The sequence below is a fragment of the Octodon degus genome, unplaced genomic scaffold (genome assembly GCF_000260255.1).
Source record: "Octodon degus isolate 3935 unplaced genomic scaffold, OctDeg1.0 scaffold00039, whole genome shotgun sequence".
Taxonomy (NCBI): domain Eukaryota; kingdom Metazoa; phylum Chordata; class Mammalia; order Rodentia; family Octodontidae; genus Octodon; species Octodon degus.
The window spans coordinates 2711456-2716799 of NW_004524615.1; the positions used below are offsets into that span (position 1 = coordinate 2711456).

Sequence of the window (5344 nt, forward strand, 5' to 3'; positions counted from 1 at the left end):
TGGGTGGGTGGGTGGATGAATGAGTGGATGGATGAATGGATGGATGCATGAGTGGGTGTGTGGATGGTTGGGTAGGTGGATGGGTGGATGGGTAGATGGATGGATGCATGAGTGGGTGGATGGATGGGTGGATGGTAGATGGGTGGATGGGTGAGTGGATGGATGGGTGGGTGGGTGGATGGGGGATGGGTAAATGGATGGATAGAAGATGGATGGATCGATAGATACAAGAGGAGATTTCTAGGGGAAGTAGCCCACAGTCTTGGAGACTGAGAAGGCCCACTGCAGGGTATCTGCCCACTGGAGACACTGGAGTACTGGCAACATGGTCCAGTTCAAGCCTGAAAACCTGGGGATGGGAAAGCTGCTATCATTGTCGGTCTAGGGTGACCACCAGCCTCCTGTGTTCTGGGATTAGGAAGGACCTACCAGCTCCCTTTTCTGCCTTTCACCTGCTTGGCTCCCAGCTGTTGAGGTGGTGCCCTCCCCCCCCCCCGCCCCCACCACTGGAGTGCTCCTGTCTCACATTCTAGCTCTTCTGGACATAAGCAGAAAAGATGCTCAGCCCTGTCTGGAGTTCCTCACCTGGGTCAAGCCGACAGCTGACATCAGCCACTCAGTCTGCTTCAGTGATTGCTCCAAGTGGGTATGAATATGAACTGGTTTCTTTCTCTCCACAACATCCCGGTCCTGATTTGATGTTAGCCTGGTGGTGGTAGTACCGTGTGTGTTGTTGGGGGGCCGATGTCATGTCACATTGCAGGAAAGATCAGTATCATTGCTAAATAAAATCCATGACAGCCATGGACAAATGGAGTCAAACTGTCGACCCCACCAAGAAGACTGCCTTGGGGAGCTCCTCAGGCCTGCTGTCAGAGTGCTTTCCATGGTCATGTCCAAGACACGTCAGTCTAGATGCCCTTCGGCACTACAAAGCCGTACACTCAGCTTCAGAGCAGACCGTATGGACCAGGCTGCCACGAAGTGATCGAGCCACCCTCATTCCTGTAGGTCATTCCAAAGGGCAGGATGCCTTCCTGACAGACATTTTGGAAGCTCTGTTGCCTGAGTGTGTTGGCTAAAGGAGGACAACCGAGTTAGAGGATTGGCTTTGGTGGTCACACTGTGGTTGATGAGCGAGGCAGCCAGCGCTGGCCCAAGGGTGTTGGGCTCTGTCAGTCTGTGCACTGGGGTTTTGGGAGGCACCTGGGAAGCTAGCGCTGTGCACTCCTTGTGCCCTTCCTTGGGCTCACTCAGATTCCAAGGAGCTCAATGGCTTGTGTGAGTTACCTACCTGGGGCACAGAGCACCCCGCGTTCTGTAGGCAAACCTCCCCCACCGTTCTGAAAACATGTCCTGTGGTGACCTTTGGTTGCTGTCATAAAATACGCACCTGTTGCCCTCGGCATAAATGGAGCAGGTCTGGCTTCAGCGCGAACAAATGCAGCGGACAGAGGAAATCTTATATCCTCTTCCTCCTTGGACTTCCCGTTGGCAGCTTCTCCTGGGAATCTGCTGATAGCAGATCTTTGTGTTCCCAGTTAATTGACAAGGCCAGGCAGGAGGAAGAGGGGGCTGTGACCGCACGAGGGAGGGGGGGACTGTGACAGCCTGGGAGCTCTAGGGGACAAATGGGGCCGGAACCCAAAGGAGACACAGCGGTTCATTGAATTCCGATGTGTGGACTCAACCTTTACAGATGAGTTTACCTCATTAGATTTCCAGAACTCTAATAATCATGTAACAGTGATCCTGCTAGCTAGCACTGGCCCAGCAGGCAGGAGCCGTCGCTCTGTGAGTAGGAGCTCGCGGGCGGCTCTGTACTATTTCTACCCTTGGCTTTTCAGATTTTTGTGTTCAGCACACAGAAGCTCATTTAAAGCAGAGTAACTCAGACAAGCAGGTGAGGGGCCCTGCTTGGATTCCCGACCATGGAGCGGGGCTGAGGCTTTTGAGCCTCAAGGGCTGGCAGGGACCCCGAGGGGAGCATGGGGCACTTCTGCCCTCTCCCCATGGCTTATCTGGAGGGCTTTGCCCAGTGGAAATTTCTCGGCGACTCTGGGCCTGCGCAGCCGGACCGTGTCGTGGCAGTGACGTGCCTCCCTCTGGGAACAGAACACCCTCCCTGGAGCTCGTGGCCTCATGCGTAGATGGTGGCGAGCGCCTGTTTGCCAAGCCTTCTGTCGCCTCCCTCTCTGAGTCCCATTGAGATCACGGAAACGGAAAGTAAACAACCGCAGAGTGAAAGGCCTCGCAGAGAATTTACTTTAGAGTATTGTTCCAGGATCTGCGCAGAGATAAAGACCAAGTGGAGTGAATGAGTGGCTCTGCAGGCCAGGCACTGAGGAGCCCAGCGTGTCCCTGCCTGGTGAGGTCACTGCAGGCTCCCTTGGGATGTGCCCTTCGGAGAGGTCACCTTGCCACGCTGCCAGCCTGGGCCCCAGCCCCAGGGGACGGAGTGCAGGAAAGCACCGTCACCCACTGGCCACATGTCCAAGTGTAGCGGTGGGAAGGGGCACAGGGAACAGGATCAGGCATGCGTGAGCAGCGTCCCACGGGAGAAGAGATGGCAGACGCAGGGAAGAGCGAGCCCTAGTGCGCCGGCCGGGACGGCAGTCCTGGAGGTGCAGCGTGCCTGCAGCCGGCTCTGCGCCGAGCTGCTGCAGGCCCAGGAGAGGTGGTGGGGTCCGGGTGTCAGAGATCTGGGCACCCTGAGGGTGGGCTTCAGTGCCACAGCAGGCAGCAGACAGCAAACTCCTGATGGGCCTAATTTGGAAGTGAGTGACAGAAAGCACAAAGCAGGAAGGATGCAAATGACCTTGCATATTTAATCCTTATTGACTTTTTAAATTGGTTATAAAATAAAGAGGCCTTCTGGATGAAGACAGCTTGGCAGAGACTACTAGCAAGGGTAGCGTGGCTATGACTCGCCCTCTGTGCATCGAGTGCCGGTGGGCCCCTCATTTCCCGAGAACCTGCTTTGCAGTGCCACCTGCTCTTCCACGGAAGATGCTGTCCACACAGCGTGCTTCCCTGTCCTCTGCAAAGGGCTGTGAGCCGCCTAGCCGGGACCTGGCTCCCCAGGAAGCTGCTTGCCTTCAGACAGTAACAGCACAGGGACTTGCGTGTTTTACCGCCTTCTCTGATCTAACTTCTCGGCTAAGTGTGGCGAGCGAGATCTCCACTTCATTAAAGGGAGCTTAGCAGCCTTGTCTCACTGCTGCGGACTGTTTGGGAGCTCAAGCAAAGAAATAGCCTTCTGCACAGCCTTGGCTGTGACTGCGGTGGGCGGCAGCGGCCACAGCACTGACTTGGGGCTGTCTTCGCAGAAGCGCCTGGTGAATGTGGTGTCTGCTGCGGAAGGGCAGCAGTTTCCATCGTTTCTGCTCACGTTCTCTCGAGCCTTAATGGGAGACACGCTGGTCGCCCACGTGCAGTTTCTGAGCCTTCACCTACCACAAGCCCTGCTCGCTGATGCTCATGTGTGCTGCCTCTGGGGTCAGACAGTCACAGAAACAGGGAGAAGGATCGAGAGCACCAGGGGGAGACCACGTGCGAACAGCAAAGGTCAGAGGAGAGTGGGAGAGGCTTCTGACTCCCCCCCAGGGCCAGGAAGTCTCTGGATTTGACAGCTGCTACCATACACACCTTTCTTCTCTCATCATGAACCCCGGAGAGCCCGTGTTTGTCTCCTTCCTGTACGTTCTGTTCCACCTGGACGTGTTCCCTCTCTAGGGGTGCCATTCCCTGTCTCCACGCATCCTGTGCAGCTGCCAGCCAATGCCGCAGATCCATAGCAGAATCCAGCACCCAAGGGTGCTGGGCACCCACAGACGTGGCATGTGGCCCATGGGCTAGTCCTTGCCACCGCAGGGGCCAGGCCAACCTTGCCACTACCCATAAGGACAGCGCAATGTAGCAAGGCTGTCTTCAGCTCCAGCCCACGGTCCTCAAACTGAGCATAGCTTTGGCTGGTGCGCAGCCTTGCGGAGGTGATGCCAAGGCTCTGCCAGGCCCGCCAGCCGGCGGGGACCGTCCTGCCCCACGCGACGGGGTGCTCACGTGACTTAGAGAGCCCACTGCTCCAGCGTGGGAAGTGCCAGTGAGTGAGCCCGGACGTACGCAGACCCACAGTGGCCTCCTGCCTGATTCAGGGCCACACGCTGGGCATCGGTGCCCTGACCGCGAGCTGCACTGCTGGACACCCAGCTGGTCTCTGGCAGGTAGCAGCTCCCAGCATGGGCAGCTCCTACTGGAGCCACCTGAAGAATTTTACAAGGATTGGTGCCGGGGTGCCAGTCAGCATGAGGCAGCTTTCTCTGGAGAGCTCCTCAGGTGACTCTAAGGGTGCAGCTAGATTTGCAGTCAGCTTCGGGACCTGAAAATCGACACAGCACGCCGCGGTTTCCTGGCGCGCGCGTCAGCAGCAGCGGCGGCTCCCGCACGCCAGCTCTGCCCTGCTGGGCTGGAGGGGCTGAGGACCCTAGCAGCCTGACTTCTCCTAGAGGAGGTAGAGAGCAAGTGCCCTCGGCTCCGTGCTCCAGTGTGTGCGGCTGGGCGGCCTTCCATGGGCCTCTCTCCCTCTGTCCTCTCTCCCTCTCTCTCTGTTTATTTAAAAAGAACTCTAGCTTTGCAGGATCTGTGTAGTACAGCCTTTCCATGCCTTCCTTCAAATAAAATAATAAAATCAGGGGCCGGGGAGATGGCTCAGTGGAATAAGCGCTTCCCTGGCAAGTGCAAGGCCTGAGTTCAATCCCCGGTTCAAAAAAAAAAAAAAAATAATAATAATAAAATCATGGCTGCTTTAAGAATTGCTTTAGCATCTAACTTAGGTTAACTTGGTCTGGCCTTCACTTTTCTTGCCAGTTAGGGTACAGTATGGCGAAACCCAATCAAGTTTAATGACTTTGGGAGGGAAGAGAAACTGGGCAGAAGGAGGAGAAGCTGACTCCCAGGAAGAGATACCAGCAAGGGTCCGGGGCCCTGGGGGGACAGCGGCAGTGGATGGACGGAGGGGCAGTGCGGGGAGGACACAGGCCCCTTCCCAGAGCTGGACAGCTCCCTCCTTTGCTTTTAATTTTTATTTCTACCAGTACCTGTGTGTGCATAGTGACCGCGGTCACCCTGAGAGCTGATGCCCATACATAGCACTTCTTCATTATTTTTACAAGGTCCCCAGCTTTTGGTCTCTTGTTTTGAGAAAGAATCTGGCCTCCCGCGTCCTCTGATCCATTTTTATTTTGCTCTTTATTTGTAGTCCTTTTTTGTTTGATTCTCAGCCACAGGTACAAAGGAGCCAGTGGCCCTGGGGAATACCCCGGGGGAGTCACGGTGACCTTGCAGG

The 5344-nt window shown here is 56.0% G+C and overlaps 1 long non-coding RNA gene across 1 annotated transcript; it reads left to right on the plus strand.

The window, feature by feature from the left end:
• The first annotated feature begins 1399 nt into the window (after positions 1-1399).
• On the plus strand, positions 1400-4611 carry LOC111816749. The gene is made up of 2 exons (XR_002821083.1): positions 1400-2368; positions 2868-4611. It is a non-coding gene; the product is annotated as an uncharacterized LOC111816749 (long non-coding RNA).
• Positions 4612-5344: the final 733 nt, after the last annotated feature.